Genomic DNA, 16190 nt, shown 5'->3' on the forward strand with positions numbered 1-16190 from the left:
TATAAGACTTTTAAATCTTTCAGACAAAAGTAAAAGGTTTTAATGATTAATCATTAAAGCTGTTTAGATGAAGCTGTTTAGAGCCTACTGAGGCTTCCTAAGCCCTTGCAATATGCTTGAAATTAATTCTACATGAATCATGAAGGTGAAAGGTTTGGGCACTTGGTGAGGTGACCATAGGCAGCGCCTTTGCCACAGCTCCATAAACACATGTGATGGAATTGTGTGGGTGTCTCCTTATGTGCATCTTGGCTCCCTGTGTCCTCCACAGAGCTTAGTCATTGAACGATACTGCATAATAGGTTAGTCATATATTTCTGTGCTTTGTTTGTGTACAGCACTGGAGGGTATGAAACCAACCAGAAGAGAAGCAGATGGGAGGATGATTTAGAAATGAGAAGAGAACTTTGATACTCTGTCTCACTGCCAATTCTGTGTTGCTTTTAATAGCATTACGGAAGCATTTGCCTCTAGAGTTCAAATTCCGGGTGGCTTATAAATGCCTGAGAGTTGTTATTGTTTTCTCACTGGAAAAATAGAGCAGTAATGCTAGGGTAAGTAAAGGCGGACATCTTAACTTCATTTCCTCCACTTAACAAAGAATAATCATTTTTGTACAGTAAGACTTTTGCATGTTTCACTGATAGCGTCTATGTTTCATAAATGCTTGGGATTAGAGGAGAAGAAAGGATTGAACCAAAGGTTTTTTGCTTTGCATCAATATTATCTATGGGTAAAATGTAAGTTAATTGGTTTTCTTCCCAAGAGTATCTGTCACATCACAACTTCTAAAATTTTCAAGTGAAAAATTTGCTTTTACTTGTTATGTTTATGAAATACATCTAATTTTCAAAAAAAAAAAAAAAACCCGAGTAATTTTACAAACACCTGGGTATTCACCATTTAGATTTTTAAAAATATTAATAGTGAACCAACTATATTTGGTTCAGATATTTTCTGTCCTAAATAAATAAAATGTTACTGACATGATTGAATTTTTCTTTGTGCCTCTTTCTAATAGTTTCTTCTCCCTTTCTCCTCAGAAGTAACTATTATTCTGAAGTTGTTTTGGACTCTTCTCACCTATGTCTTTTATTTTTTAAAATATTTTATTTATTTATTTATTTGTTTGTTTCTTTTCTGTTTTTGTTTTAGGGGGAGGTAATTTGGTTTATTTATTTACTTACTTATTTTAAAGGAGGTACTGTGGATTAAACTCTACCACTGAGCTTTATACCCTCCCCCCTCACCCATGCCTTTATACATTTATTGTGATTGTAGCTTTTCATAATAAGCAATATTTAGCATTGTCGTCTGTGTTTTATCTGCATGTTTTAAAGATTTGTATAAATGGTAACACAGAGTGTGTATCCATTTGCAACTTGCTTTTATCAGGAGCTAAATGTTTTCTGAGAATTATCCATGTTTATACACATAGATCTAAATGATTCAATTGTATTGCTGTTTCTTATTACATTGTATAAATATATTCCCATGTAGTCACCTAGCCCAGCCCTTATTTGTCCCGACCCCATTTTCTTCTTTTTTTCCCTCTAATAAATAGGGGCAAGTTGTACATGAAAATAATGTATTTTTTCTTAAGAGTTTGAAAACATCTTTCTTCTTTTCTTTGTCTTCTTTTTCCTCCTCCTCCCCTTCTTTCTCCTCCTTCCCCTTTTTTATTAGGTACTAGTCAATCCTGCTCTGGATTTAAACTTGACTGACAGTTTTATAAGAATGACAGGGGAGAAAGGAGAGGGAGGAGCTCGACTGATATAAAATTTAAAATTGGCAGGCTCAACTGCTGCCCAAATATTAAATTGTCCTTTGAAAACAAATAAGAAAACAACACTTGCCACAAACTCATTAAAATGTAATTTAATAATTGTTAAGAAGATTCAAGTAATTCAATCTTTAACAGCAATGAACAAATTATAGTCCAATCCAGGATAAGCCCCAATGTTAATTTATAGCATCAGGCACTCTGGAGGGAACATGTGAGTCATTTTACCTTTGAGAAGGCACCGAGGAAAACGCGAGTGTTTGGAAAGGCCAACAAGATTTGCTCCTACAGCACTCTGTCACAAAGACTAGTTACTCAGGGAAGGCTCACAGAGCTATGACCACTGCAGAAGGTCACCCTCTTTAATTTAGTTCCACTTATGTAAAATTGACAAGTTTGGCAATTCAAATACCACTGCACTTAATGAAAAGATATTTTTACCTCTGAATATTTTGATGTAATCAATAAAATTGCTCTCATAGCTCATTCATTCACTGATTCAACAAATCAGTGGTTTGTGTCTTTAAAGCATAGAAGGTAAGCTCTGTACATAATAAATTACATTGAAATGTTATAAGTGAAGTAGCAAAAGTGGAACCAAGTATAGAGAGATCATAGGTGGAGAGGATGACTAATTTTGCTTAGGGATTCGGGGAAAGAGTCATAGGAGTCACGATACTGCAATAGATGAAAAACATGTTTGTGTGAACCACGGGGCTTGCACCTTCTCTGGCCAGCTCTATAGCCACCCAAATATAAGAGCAACAGCAAACGTGTAAAAAAATGAAGAACACCGGTTTTATTCATTTTATGCCTCTGAAAGAAAGAGTGGCTTAATCAATGATTTTGGAACTTGAAAGACAACTTTTTTCCATGATGTTCCAACAGGCCTTTTATTATCAGAGCACAATTTCCTCCACAAAGCAGGAAATTAAGACTCCAATGTGCCAACATACAGAATAACCCATATGTGAAAATATGTTTAGGACATTTTGAAGAAGTACTTAATGAACTTAAGAATGAGACTGTTACCACATGTATTCATCATACATCGATTTTATTCAGAGAATGGAGCTCCAGATCTTTGCCAGGACTGGAAGTGTGAAGATAATGCATGCAACCATGCAGAAGTAGTCCCTGAGGAGCAGGGAATGATGGAAATCACTGAGAAAGAGAGAAGATTCAAACCTACACTCAGTAGTCAGGGACTCGCGTGGTATCATTGGGTTGACCAACGGGAGTCTTCTTCTCGACTAGTGATGACTATAAAAGTCAAGTCATTTAGTAAGAAAGTTGAGAAATATGGGGGGGTCTAGTAGGGATGGAGGCAGAAGAGAGAAGGAAAATACACAAAAAGCTGGAGAAAGGCAGCAGCGGTCAAAGGAACAGATGGCAAAGCCACAGGAGCAATGAATGAGGCCTTAAGGAGCATATAATCAGAGTGTGAAAATGGGGGCTCTAAGATAAGCAACCTAGAGTGACTCTGAACAAGAGGGAGCAATCTGATGCCCCCACTCCTTTACAAGGTCATTATGCCAACTCCGAAGGCACCCTTTTGCTTTGCTGAGAGGAGGGGCATCTAAAGAAAGGATAAAACAGGCTCGATTTGCTTTATTTTTAATTTTTAAAATGAAGTTACTGGGGATTGAACCTAGGACCTCATGCATGCTAAACATGAGCTATACTCACCTCCCTTTAATTTGCTTTAATAATACATGTATCTGTTGGTGGCCAGAGGTGTCTTGCTGAAGACACAAAAGCATTAAACATTCCAGGAGTCTTAAGAAGGGGCAAAAAGTGAGGTATGGTGAAAGGTCAGTGGGATTCTCTGTTAGAGTAGTGGTGAATTCTAATACAGTGGCATCATGGGGTCCATGCAATCAAAAGAAATCCAAATCACTGTACACTTTTCCAAGGAAAATATCTAGCTTTATTATTGTAATATTAGTATATTAGTAATTGGTAAAACACATGATTTTGCAAGGAAATGCTGGTAACTGAGCTCTGTATATTCTGAAAAATGTCTTTGGTATTTCAAAGTAAGACTTGGCACTAAGAGCATAATTATGCCTAGTAGAAAATGTCAGCAAATCCTAAAATTGCAGAATAAGTTGGTGGCATTTTTTTTGTTTTAAAGAACTCACTTCTGAGCAAAATCTATACCCTGGACCATTTTAGCAAGCTGATGTAACTGGGTTACTTTTGGCAGGCAGTCTCTCTATTGCAATAGCAGGTGCCTTTGAATTAGATGTGCTAGAGCTGAGGAAGAATAAGGACAGGCTGGCTAGTCTTGTGCCAGATGCTACAGGTTCCCCTAATTTAAATTTCAATGATTAAAAAATATCATTTTCTTAAAGAAACTCATTTATTTAGAGAACACAGATATGCATTCACAAAGATTCTTTTCCCTCTGAAATTTTTATCAATTTCTAGTATCATTAGTTTAAGACTATTCCAGAAGGAAGCAAAACAAAATTACTTTATTATAGTAGCACTTGCTCCCAAAGAGGTAGGTTTGTGTCTCCCCCTACCATTTTATTTCCTATACAATGATCTCCAGGCCCCAAATACACATATAATGTGTATCAGGATATTTTCAGCTACTTTCAAAATTTTTGAGAAACTCCTATAAGTGCCTTAAACAGTAATATAATTTATTATCTCATATAAAAAGAAGTCTTAAGGATTGGTTTCATCAGAAGTTCAATGATATCATCAAGGATACAAGTAATTTCCATCTTTCTGTTTTGCCATCTTCTTATGTTCTCTTCAGCTAATAAGATGGTTCTAAGATGGCAGGTGCAGTACCAGACACTGTAAGCAGACATCTAGCAGCAGATGAAGAACTATTTCTTCTTGTGTGTTTCTCTCTTTCATTGTTCTTCAATGTAATTTTATTTAGGAAAGTAATGCATTTCAACAGAAAACGAATGTCCTTTTTTTTTTTTTTAAGGTAAGAAAAACCTTTCCCAACAGGTTTATAGAAACAGAGTCCACCAAACCTGAATGAAGAAGAAATAGGTAATTTGAACAGACTGATCACTAGAAGTGGAATGCAATCAACAATTAAAAAACCTCCCTGCAAACAAAATTCCAGGACCAGATGGCTTCGCTGGGAAATTCTACCAAACATACAAAGAGGAACTCATACCAATCCTTCTCAAACTCTTAGAAAAGATTGAAGAGGAGGGAACACTCCCAAACTCATTCCGTGAAGCCACTGTCACCCTGATACCAAAACCAAACAAAGACACTACCAAAACTAAACAAAGACACTACCAAAAAGAAAAAAATTACAGACCAATATCGTTGATGAACATAGATGCAAAAATCCTCAGCAAAATATTAGCAAACAGAATCCAGCAACACATAAAAAAGATCATACACTATGATCAAGTCGGATTCATCCCAGGGACACAAGGATGGTTCAACATACACAAATCAATTAATGTGGTACACCACCTCAACAACAACAACAAGGACAAAAATCACATGATCATCTCAATAGATGCAGAAAAGCATTTGCTAAAATTCAACACCCATTTATGATAAAAACTCTTACCGAAGTGGGTATAGAGGGAACATATCTCAACATAATATAAGCTATTTATGACAAACCCACAGCCAGCATAATACTCAACAGTGAAAAGTTGAAAGCCTTCCCACTAAAAACTGGAACAAGACAAGGATGGCCAGTCTCACCACTTCTATTCAATATAGTATTGGAAGCCCTAGCCTTAGCAGTCAGGCAAGAAAAAGAAATCTAAGGAATCCAAATTTCAAGAGAAGAGGTAAAATTGTCACTATATGCTGATGACATGATACTATATATGGAAAACCCTGAAAGCTCCACACAAAAACTACTAGAGCCGATAAAAGAATATATAAGAAGGATATAAGGTTAATACACAGAAATCAGTTGCATTTCTTTACACTAGCAATGAAATATCAGAAAAAGAAAGTAAAGAAACAATCCCTTTTAAAATCACATCCAAAAAAATAAAATGCTTAGGAATAAATCTGACCAAGGAGGTGAAAGATTTATACATGGAGAACTACAAAACATTGATTAAGGAAATTAAAGATGACTTAAAGAAATGGAAAGATATTCCATGCTCTTGGATTAGAAGAATTAATATTATTAAAGTGGTTATACTACCAAAAGCAATTTACAGATTTGATGTGGTCCCTATCAAATTACCGATGACATTTTTCACAGAACTAGAACAAATAATCCTAAAATTTATATGGAATCACAAAAGACCCAGAATTGCCAAAGCAATACTGAAGAAAAAGAACAAGCTGGAGGAATAACCCTCCCAGACTCTAGACAATACTACAGAGCTACAGAAATCAAAACAGCATGATATTGGCACAAAAATAGACAAACGGATCAATGGGACAGAATAGGGAGCCCAGAAATAAACCCACAGACTTATGGTCAATTAACCTTTGACAAAGGAGGCAAGGATATACAATGGAGAAAAGGCAGTCTCTTCAGCAAGTGGTGTTGGGAAAACTGGATAGCAGCATGTAAATCGATGAAGTTAGAATAGTCCCTCACACCATACACATAAAAAAACCTCAAAATGTCTTAAAGACGTAAACGTAAGTCAAGACACTATAAACCTCCTAGAAGAAAACATAGGCAAAACATTTTCTGACATAAATCTTAGCACTGTTCTCCTAGGGCAGTCGACCCAGGCAATAGAAATAAAAGCAAAAATAAACAAATGGGACCTAATTAAACATATAAGCTTTTGCACAGCAAAGGAAACCATAAACAAACCAAAATGACAACCTACAGAATGAGAGAAAGTATTTGCAAATGATGCAACTGACAAGGGCTTAATTTCCAGAATATATAAACAGCTCATACAGCTTAATAACAAAAAGCTAAACAACCCAATCCAAAATGGGCAGAAGAACTAAATAAGCAATTCTCCAATGGAGACAGACAAATGGCCAATAGGCACATGAAAAAAATGCTCAATATGAATTATTAAATATCCATTATGGAAAACAGTATGGAAATTCCTCAAAAAACTAAAAATAGACTTAACCTATGATTCAGCAATCCCACTTCTGGGCATATATGTGAAGGGAATGCTAATTAGAAAAGATACATGCACCCCAATGTCCATAGCAACATTATATACAATAGCCAGGAGGTGGAAACAACCTAAATGTCCGACAGATGACTTGATAAAGAAGCTATGGTGTACACACACACACACACTAGAATACTACTTAGCCATAAAAAGAGTTAAATAATGCCATTTGCAGCAACATGGATATACCTGGAGACTGTCATTCTGAGTGAAGTAAGCCAGAAAGAGAAAGAAAAATAGCATACGATGTCACTCATATGTGGAATCTAAAAAAAGAGAAAAGAAGACACAATGAACTTATCTAAAACAGAAACAGACTTCCAGACATAGGAAACTAACGGTTACCAGGGGCAAAGAGGGTGGAAAGGGGTAAACTAGGAGTTCAAGATTTGCAGATACTAACTACTGTATATAAAATAGATAAACAAGTTTCTTCTGTATAGCACAGGGAACTCTATCCAATATCTTGTAGTAACCTATAATTAAAAGAGTATGAAAACCAATATATGTATGCATATGTATGACTGAAACATTTTATGCTGTACACTAGAAATTGATGCATTGTAAACTGACTATACTTTGATAAACATTTTTTTAAAAATAAAAAAAAAAAAGAAAAACCTTTTCCAGAAGTATCTCAGTAAACTTCCCGTTGCATTTTATTGGTTAGGTTTGCATCACACACATGTGCCTGAATCAATCCCTGACAAGAACTTTGGGACCACACTGACTACTTTAGCACAATGTTTCTCAACTTTGGCACCTTTGGCATCTAGGGAGGGGTAATTCTTTGTGGTGAGGGTGCTGAACTGTATAGTGTAGGATATTGAGCAGCATCCCTGGCCTCCCCCTACTAGATGCCAATAGCACCTTCCCTCCCCTGCCCAAGTTGCGACAATCAGTAATGTCTCCAGACATTGCTGAATGTCTTCTGAAGGACAGGATCAGTCACCCCCTTGAGAACCACTAGCTTAAGTCAATCATTCTTCACCCCATGGGTCTGGGCCCACATCCCATGAAGCACAGAGACGGTGCCCAAGTTCAGGGTTCTGTTAGCAAGGAAGAAAAGGGGAATTACTATTTGATAGACAGCCAATGGGCAGTGACTCCTCCCTGCCCCAGCCATTTTCTTTCTTGCCATTTTTCAACAAACATACCGGGGCCTTACTAAAAATATGAAAGATGCAAGAATGAGTTACTTAGTATTACCCAAAGAATGCTAATTCCTGTCTAATTGCCAGATGGAAAATATAAATATCCTTATAATCAATCAATTGGTGAACCAGAAATTTTAATCAAGGGTAACCTGTATTGAAGCACCAAAATCATGACTGGTTGGTTGGTTTCTATAGGAGTTCAAATGTTCCTACTTTTGCTCATATTCTTGGATTCTGCTTTTATTCTGGTCCTATTTCTAATGTTCAAGACTTTCTACTCATGTTGCTTTTATTCATCATCCATTGATGATGAACATTTGCATCCTGGATTAAATTGTTTGGTGAGAAAATTATGAATATTTTAAATAGTTCAACAGATATTTACCAGGTGCCCATTATGTATCAGGTGTGGGTACTGTGAAGGAAAGTGACAAGGCTGAAATACTGCACAGGAGGGTTAGAGAAAGCTCTCAGAGGAGGTTAACATTTCAGCTAAGGAGCAGAATGGAGAGAGACTGAGGAAGGGAACGTGTTTGATCATAATGCACTATAATAAAGAGTTCCAATTTTATACTAAGAGCAGGAAGAAGGATTGATGGGCTTGGGGATGGAGTCTGTGTTTATGTATGTGTAATGAGCTGCTTTCCTTTTGCCTATTGTATTTTTGTATTTGAATGCAGCACAATTCTCAGGTGGATTTAATTCCTCTTGTGCTATAACCATTAGTGCGATATGCAAACTTACATTCTGCTTTTGTGATTTTCTTTTCATTCCATTTCTTGAGGCAGCATTGCTGCTTGGCTTCTAGTCTCTTAAGTATGGATGTTAGTTCTCCTGGTCCTCTAAGAAGCCCCAACCTCTAGCTTTAGACGTGGTGTTCCCACATCTGTGACTGGTAGGCTACTGGGGTCTTATCTGGACCATCACTTTTTGTTTGTTTTGCAGGGAGGGGAATTAGATTTATTTACTTATTTATTTTAATATAGGTACTGAGGATTGAACCTAGGATCTCATGTGTACTAAACACACACTCTAACCCTGAGCTATATCCTCCCCCCTGGACCATCACTTCCCATCTTATTCCACTAGCTGTGGAGAGAACATTTCCTAGGGAAAATCCCACTTGGGAGATTCTTCTAGGGGGAGGAAGATCCCTTTATTTTTTTCTGCCTCCCTTCAGAAACTTCTTCCACCTCACATAACTGCAGAATTAACTGCTCTCCTTGTAGAAAAATCTTTCTAGTATTTAAAAAGAAATCACTCAAGTATTACTTATTGAGTACCTTTTAAGTCTCAGGCACTGGACTTGGCATTGGGCTAGAGCAATGAATAAAACTGTCTCCCCTCCTCTCTTGAAGCTGTCCCTCTATGGGGGGATTATAATAAACAACTACTGTAATTAGTGTTATGAAGTTTTGTGATACAATTATATGAAAGAGGGTAATTTGGGAGATGTTACCCAACCCAGTTTTGGCTGCTTGCTGCTCGAAAGCCAATACTCAAAAGACATTGCTGGTAGGAAAGATTGCTTTATTCAGGAGGCTGGGACCTGGGGAAAAGGTGGACTTCTGTCCAAAAACCGACTCCGAAGATTCTGCTTGTTCATGAAAGTTTTTAAAGGGAGACTCTCCATTTGGGAAACGGGCCAGAGTCTTTGTTATCTTCCACTGTGTGCAGACTTTCTTCTGATTGGTTGGTGGTAACAGGGTGATGTTCCAGGAATCTTGCGCTCAGCCTGAAGTTACCATTCTCCACCTGGGTTGGGGCATAAGTTCCTACAGAAGAACCGAAAGAAATTGCTACATATATTTCTTGAGGAGGAACCCAGACCCTACCCAATGACTGCACTATAGTTTCTTGACTGTTCTTCCTTTGTTTCTGCATTCCCTCCCGTCCCTGATAAGCAACTGTTTGAATCTGCCCTTTGGAACTCAGAGAAGCTCCAGGAGGCTGAATCAAACCTACCTCCCACAAACAAGAAAAAGAGGACGTAGAAAGGATTTGTCCCTGGGAGGGCCACGCAGGGTCCTGCTCTGCTTTAGAGAGACTAGATTCCAGGTGTAAAGTGATTACCTTAAACTTTGTAAAATTAACTTTTTTTTTCTTAGCAACTTTCAAATATGCAATATAAACTTTAACATTTTCAAAGTACTTTCACTTTTTTATTTGAGATTCATAATAATAGTGTTAGTAAGGTAGGGAGAGGCATAATCACACCCAGGAGCCTAGTTCTGCGGTAAGGAGCAGCCTAGGGGCAAAGCCTGGTGGGGCCCACCTCTTCTTACCAGCAGTTAAGTGGTAGGTTCTTAGTTTTTTGGTTTTTTTTTTTCCTAAGTGGAGAGTCCAAGTGTAATACAAACAAGCCCATTGCACTGGGTTTCAATATAATACGATGTTGGCTGGTTTGAGTTGACCAAGTTCCAGTCATTGATGGAATAACCAGTTATGTACTATATGTACTTAGATCGTCTCTGCTGCCCTGCCAATTTCATCTGTTCGGTCAGCACCTTATCAGTCCCATGACCTCACTGTTTCACAACCACGCCCACCCCCACCCTGGAGCTCTCTCCTGGGGCCTGTGGTCTGAGGCACTGCACAGGCTCTCCTGGCTTGTTTCAAGGATTGTTCCCATTGCACAAATGGAGAAATAGAATCCAAGGAAGGACTTGCTCAAGTGATTTCACTGCCTCCTAGTCTGATCTTTCTCCTAGACCAGTGCTATTCAAAGTGTGGCCCACTGGCCTGCTTTAGAACCAGTCCATGATAAGAACAGAAATTGAGGGGAGGAGTTTCAGAAACTTTACTAGCAATTTGACAGAGTAATTTTTTGTGTGCTGAGTCTAATAATCAAGAATTTGGTCTTTTATTTTGTCTTTTAAAAACATTAACTTCATATTTCTACTAGTTTTATTCAGTTTTACTATATTTCACAAAATTATCAGTTCACAATGTATTAAATACTAAAACAAAGAATTCCAACTGGTCCTTAACCAGAGACAGTTTGAGAAACACTGCATTAGACCACACACACTAGTGGGACTTTGACAATCAAGATGTGCTAGCCACATGGAAACCATTGTCATTTCAGTTTGATATTTGTGTTGTTTTGTCGTTTCAATGCCTTTAACCCATCTGAAATTCCCAGTAACAATACAATGAGTGATGTGGTAAGAGCTCTGGGGTCTGCTAAGTTTGGCTCTGTACTACCTGTTCAGTCTTGCTCAAATAGTTTAACTCTTCAAGACTGGGTTTCCTCATCTGTATGGAAATTTTATATTCCATATATATATATATACATATATCCCATACATACCGTGCAGAATTTTATATGGAAACTTTAATATTATATTTTGATTAAACTGAATAATGTTCATAAGCTTTTATTAGGTATACTTAGCTTTAAGTTTATACATTTTAAACCAGAGAGGCAAGGCACAGTACATTTTTTATTCTGCATGATTAATCCATAAACTATCCTCATTTCTCTTGAGAAACAGTATCATACCTAAAGTACACTTTGATGAATACTGAATTTTAAAACATTATATAGTTGTCCATCAGTATCTGTGGGAAATTGGTTCCAGGACCCCTGGTGGATACCAAGATCTGGGGATGCTCAAGTACCCTATATAAAGTGGCAAGGTACATTCTGTGGATATGAAAAGCCAACTGTACCTACCTCATAGAGATGTTTTCCTGATTAAATGAAACAATGTATATAAAAGTTAACATAGAGTCTGGATCATACATTATAAATGCAATAAATGTTGGATATTGAGGAACTACAGTGAACATTATAAAATGGAGATCATATTCATCTACTGTCATGAGAAAATGCAGATCACTGACATGGTTATTATTATTCATTAAACATTTAAGCAATATCAAGTGCAAAATCCTCTGCAGTGGATACTAGGGTATAATCCTTGTCCTCCAGCAGTTTAGACTCTAGCAGAGGGTATTAAATACACAAATGGAAGATGTCTGTGGAGTAAGGGCCATATTCCTCTAAATAATCCAGAGGTTTTGAGGACAGTGTTTGAGATGAACCTGAAAGGATGGACTGAACTTTTAGTCAAATATGATGTAAAGAAGTTTCCAATGATATATTGAGCTAATATTGACCAGACATACAATTTGATTCTAATACGTACAATAGGACCCCCTCTCCAATTTTTATTAAAAATATCTATATAGGTAAAGGCCTAGATGAGGTATTAAGTGATTATTTCTTGGTGGTAATATCATGGGAAATATTTCTCTTTTTTCTTTTTTTTTTCACTTTTTGATATTTAAGATTTTTATAATATAAATTTACAAGAGTAGTTTTATAATTGGGCAAAATGATTTTTTTTAAAGGGTTGGCTAAAATCAAAGCTGCTGATTTAGATGAAACTTAGCAAGACCTTTTAAAAAGCATTTTGGCAATTTGTATTAGTAACTATACAAGCTCTGATACTCCTTCACCTAGAAATTCCATTTCTGGGCATTTATGTTTAAAACTACATTCAAGAAAATGCCCCATGATTTCTTTATAATGGCATAAAAAGAAGGAAATAAGTTATGTCCAATAATAAAGAATTTGGTAAATTTTGTATGCCCACTTGACATAATTTTATGCAGTTGTTAAAGTGTTTATGAAGCTTATGTAGAAATATGAAAAAGTTATAGGTGTAAAAAAAAAAAGCAAACAAAAAAACACAGCCACTAGGGTCCAAAACTGTGTCCACATTATGATCACAACATTGTGAAATAAATATGGGTGGAACAAAAGGTCTCAAATATGCTGAATGTTGAGTGGCTGTATTAGGGTGAGGATTTTTTTTCTTTGTTGTCCTCATGTTTTATGATATGGTTAAACTTATTTTTACAATGAAAGCAATTATCATTTTAAAGGCTGAGAATAAAAGGTTCCTCACTGGCACTCCGATTTCAAAGTATTAAATTCATAAAGTATTAAAAACCTCTTTTATAGTCATCATGTACAATCCCTTAAGCTTCTAAAGATCACATTTTGAGACTGTCAATCTCAAAGTTTAGCAACTTGCTGGTAGGTATTCCTGCCATGATTTGCATAGGCAAGAGCTGCAGAAGGGACTCTCTCAACCCCTTCATTTGACAAATGAGAACTCTGAAGCCCAGCCTTCCAAGACAGTAGCAGAACCAACATTTGAACCCAAGTCTACTAGATTATCTAACAGTAATCTAATACCATTTATAGCTCCACATCCACCTGTAAGTATTAATAGATTCGTCGTGTCTCTTGACTGAACTACTGGCGTTGATACCATTCTGGCTAGCCCGAAGGGTTGATTCCTTTCTCTACAGGTCAAGCTGGAGCTTTCACTCTTCACCACTTGGGGGCCCGAAGATGCCTCACCCGGTTTTCGCTTTTTAAGTCCCCCACTCTTCCCGTCCCCAGCGTCCGAAGTGCCGCAGAAGCCCGGCAGGGGGCGCTGCAACCCACTGGCTCTGCGGCCCCTCCCCTGGCCAACCGTCGATTGGGCCGGCGCGTGACGTCACGCCGTTTGAGCCAAACAAATGGGTTTCGGGGCGAGCGTTGGGCTCAGCCGCGCCGCGCAGGGCGCTCGGTCTGCTTTAGCAGTGGGGAGCGAGCCAGGCCTCCTGACGCCGCCGCTGTATTGGGGTGTGCAGCCCGGGCCAGGCCCCGGCCGGGGCAGGAGCGCAGGTGGGTCCGGGCCTGGGTGGGGCGTGGCGCGAGAGCAGCGCAGTCGGGGTCCGGCGGCGGCCACCGTGGCCGCTCCCCGCCCCCTCCCGCCGCCCGCCTGCGCTCTCGGGGCGCGGGGCGGGTGGGGGCGGGGGTGCCGCCCGCGGGTCCAGGGCTCGGTCTGGGGCAGAGACCTGGCGGCCCGTACCTTTCCTGGGGGCTGCCTCTGCCTGCACACGGGCCGGGCGCTGAGCGCCCCCGCGGGGCACAGAGGGGCGGGAGCGGGTGCCGGGTCAGGGCTGAAGCTGAGGAGATCCCGGATAGGCCGTGAGGAGGCACCGGACCGGCTCTCCCACCCTCAGGACCCGCGGCCGGTGAGGAAGTCGGTCCCTGGGTGGGGGCCGCCTCGCCTGGTCGCGCCCGCCCGGGCTCGGCCACTCTGTCCTTCCCTGCCCCAGCGCAGGTGAGCTGGCGCCCGTCCTTAACCTTCTTCGGGGACCGGGCAGGACGGGGGTTCGGGAGCTTCTCTAGCCTCCGGGCTGGCGCAGGTCGACTGCGGTTACCCCTTAGTCCGCGATGAAGTCATAGTGCTGGGGTCCGCGTGTCTGTGACGTCAGTGGTTTCCAAGAGATGGGTTATGATGTCACTGCAGGCCCGGGCGGGGACCTTGGCGCGCGGAAGGGCCGGGAGGACCAGGAAGGGAGAAAAAGGAAGTTCAGTCTTCTATCAACGTCTGGAATCGGAGCGGATTTGAATCGAAAGTTGTTCGATATCAGCATTTTATAATTTTCTTATAGTAGTAGTTGTCAGGTTCTTCAACTTTATTTCAAACAAGCATTGTTAGTACAGTTCAATATGAGACTCATTTGATCTAGAAAAATCTAAATCAGGAGGGTTTTTGGGGGGGGTTGGTTGGGTGTTTATGCTTTTCAGGAAGCTAAACTCGTGGTTTGATGTTTGTGATCGGAATTGCTGAACAGATGAACCAATTTGACTGCTGATAGTTGTTTATCTTGTCTTTTTTGCTAGGCAGTTTTAAGATCATCTGTCTGCCTGTCCGCATTTTTGTTAGAGAGTGGCCTGGAAAAGGGAGAGAGGGAGTCTTACATCAACGTTTTCTGTTTTAAAGTGGGAAGGGGGAGGTCTGGATTAATCCAGTATTATTCTTAAATGATAACAAGTGAGGATTTAATTTATCCGGGTTGTCTTTGTGCCCTCGATAATTGAGGGTTTCCTACGGTTATGGCTCAGCAACAAGCCTTTTTCTTGCTTTCCTACTAAGTCTGGGCTATAACAGTATAACATATCTCAGAACTGCTTGCCTGGACAAGTAACTAAAATTCTGTAGTGCTTTCAAATATGAAACTGCAGAATTGGAAAAAAAAAAGTTTTGTCTATGAATATTGCTTTTCTCTAAAGCTTTCAAAAGTGATCAGGCCAGAAGAGAAGCTACTCATCTGCCATTACTGACTCTTCAAGTATTATAGCAAAAAACTTGCTCATTTCTTCCTCTCTATAAAATCACTTAAGTAGAATCTAATTTGAAAGGTAGATGGCTTAAAATGGAAGCATAATTACAATTTAGTGTCTTTAGCAGGAAGCTTGGATAGGAGCTCTCAAAAGTCCCCACTGACCTTGACTTGTAAATGTTAGGATTTTTTGTTTTTAATACTTCCTTCTCTCATTTGCTCTTTAAAGGTGATTGATAAGGTGTTGTCTCTCTGGATTTTGCTATACCCATTAACATAGGAAATGAAAGCAAACATTTACCCTTGTTAATTACTATTAGATTTGACTGGAAGTTCACAAAACAGGGCATTCCTGTAAATCTCATTTTGATTCTCACCATACTTTGGAAATTTGACAGTATTGCATGTACTACTGAAAAGTGTGTGTGTGTGTTTGTCTATATATATATGTGTGTATGTATATGTATATATTTCTTTTAAGAATGTAGGAATTGTGTGTTGACCATGTTGGTTGAAGGCTCTAAAGACAAAATCTGGGTTTTTGGATTCGCAAGACTGATAAGTACCAAATTAACATGAAATTGCTGATACTCAGAGTGTTAATGTACTCTTTAAAATGAAAGGATCATAGCAAGGTATTATGCAATGAACTAGAAGGAGCTACACAGAGGACACTTGCATGTATCTTTTCCAAGGAGCCTTTCTAGGGGAGGCTACAGTGGTTCTATGTAAATTAAATGTACTTGTGTAAGTGGAAAGGGGTGAAAGTCAAACTACATGTGAGTTAAAAAACATATAAATGGTGATAATAAAATAGCTCCTCCTTAGTAATACATTTTTCTCCTCTATTCTGTTTAGCAGTTATGAAATTTTTTAAGGAAAAAGAGTCAATACATTGAGAATAAATGTTGTGTATTCTGATGTGTCATGTATTCTGAGGGACAATGACAGGTATAAAAAAAGCCAGCTTTTGTGTGTAGCTGTATAACTAACAAGCCATAA

General features: G+C 38.9%; 1 protein-coding gene and 1 long non-coding RNA gene across 5 annotated transcripts in view; one reads left to right on the forward strand and one right to left on the reverse strand.

Annotated features, from left to right (window-relative positions):
• Positions 1 to 9564: 9564 nt before the first annotated feature.
• LOC140696934 (uncharacterized) lies at positions 9565 to 13667 on the reverse strand. The gene is made up of 2 exons (XR_012073632.1): positions 13264 to 13667; positions 9565 to 9826 (listed from the first exon to the last, which is right to left on the reverse strand). It is a non-coding gene; the product is annotated as an uncharacterized lncRNA (long non-coding RNA).
• FBXO34 (F-box protein 34) overlaps positions 13603 to 16190 on the forward strand; it is a 71092-nt gene continuing 68504 nt past the window's right edge. Inside the window, exon 1 of one of the 4 annotated variants that reach the window (XM_072963091.1) lies at positions 13603 to 13740. The gene's annotated coding sequence lies outside the window, so the exon portion shown is untranslated. Of the gene's footprint in view, positions 13741 to 13973; positions 14183 to 16190 lie in introns of those variants that run through there. The other 3 variants (XM_072963093.1, XM_031679066.2, XM_015235552.3) reach the window with 3 other exon arrangements.

This window comes from Vicugna pacos, chromosome 6 (assembly GCF_048564905.1).
Source record: "Vicugna pacos chromosome 6, VicPac4, whole genome shotgun sequence".
In the NCBI taxonomy this organism is placed as follows: Eukaryota; Metazoa; Chordata; class Mammalia; order Artiodactyla; family Camelidae; genus Vicugna; species Vicugna pacos.